This window comes from Diachasma alloeum, unplaced genomic scaffold (genome assembly GCF_001412515.2).
Source record: "Diachasma alloeum isolate Michigan unplaced genomic scaffold, Dall2.0 Dall_scaffold_00374, whole genome shotgun sequence".
In the NCBI taxonomy this organism is placed as follows: Eukaryota; Metazoa; Arthropoda; class Insecta; order Hymenoptera; family Braconidae; genus Diachasma; species Diachasma alloeum.
The window spans coordinates 1,441-2,917 of record NW_021680513.1 but is presented as its reverse complement, the minus strand read 5'-3'; positions in this window follow the sequence as shown (position 1 = coordinate 2,917).

The window sequence follows — 1,477 nt, the reverse complement described above, 5'->3', positions numbered from 1 at the left end:
AATGCAGCCAAAGTCATGAAACTTTAGACACATTTAGAACATGTGATCAATGATTTTTTGAGTGAAAAATATTGTCGCCTAGGAGCATTGTTTATTAATAATAGCGAAAAAAGTACTGAAAAATGAAATTTCTGCGCACGCAGCCCAAACGAGCAGCAACCGTCCCAAGTACCGATCGGGTGGGGGTAGCGCGGTCAATTTAAACGTCTCTTGAGAGAGAGCGATGACACGTAATGATTGGAGCTCCCTCGAGCCAGTGGTACCAGCTCCTGGTGAAAAAAAAAACTACCGACGATGTTGTTATGTCCTGGTGAATAACTAAAGTTATTCCCCAGCAACGAGCGCCAAAATTCAAAAAACTGCCGTGGAAATCGCCTCGATCTGGATCCGTCTGCTACCAAAGCCCTGATGGGCACTCCAGCGAAAAAAATTGGGAAAAATAATTGTTGGAGGGAAATTTAAACACTGATTTGAAAAAAAAATTAACACAAAAGTGCTAAGGGAGCACGTAACAATCTATTTATTTCGACTTGACTAACTTCTAACTTGGTATTTTAAAGGAGACAAATTTAGGTGTTCTCGCTGAACGGTAGGGTGTAACTAACTCTAACTTAACTCTAAGTTTTCAGATCTTGGGGCTGAAACCCCTCCCTACTCCTTCGCACAGGATGCGCGCGCAGTTGCTTACTGTTAGGGGTAGAGGTGGAGGTACGTGACGTCACGTCTCTTGGGGGAAGGGACTCATGGGCCCGACATCGACGGACCGGGCAGGGGCCACACGTGTTTGGGATTAACCTTCGCTAGAGCCACTTTATAGCACCTCGGGTTTTTCCCGAAGCAGCTATAAAGTAGAATTTTCGGTCTTCTGGGTAAAAACCCAATAAAATAGATTTTATTTATGACAGTGAAGTGTCGGATTTGAAATAAAATGTGCGCCAGAGGATTTCTCCTTTATGGTTCATTTTCCCAACGACCGTTCTGACCCTCTCCCCGTGTGCCGCCCGGGTTTTTCCCATCGCCCTTTCGAATTTTCCCCCATTTTCTAATTTTCGTAAAAATATACTTTTTTTGCATTTTTTATTTGAATAAACCGCCAAACTACACTAACGCCGCGCCTAGGAACTTAGTCGCGACGTCACAATGTTGTGATGTCTTGACGTTGAAATTTATAGCTGGGGCTATTAATCGGCCATAGCAGTCCGCGAGATTCAAATTATTGTTGGAAAATAATTTAAATAGTTCAGAAAATTAAAAATATACCAGAAATAGAAGAATAAAGAAAGTCTGGAATACACTGAACAAAGAGAACGAAAAACAGCATCGCAAGCGTGAGAAAAACCGTTACGGAAATAGTAAATTCTGCGTTTTTATAAAAAATTGGAGAAAATTATCCAGTTTTCTGAAAACTTTGAAAAAATTCTCCGGTTTGCGTTTGAAAAAAGAATTTTTGATTTTCAATTATCTCTCAATCTACTTT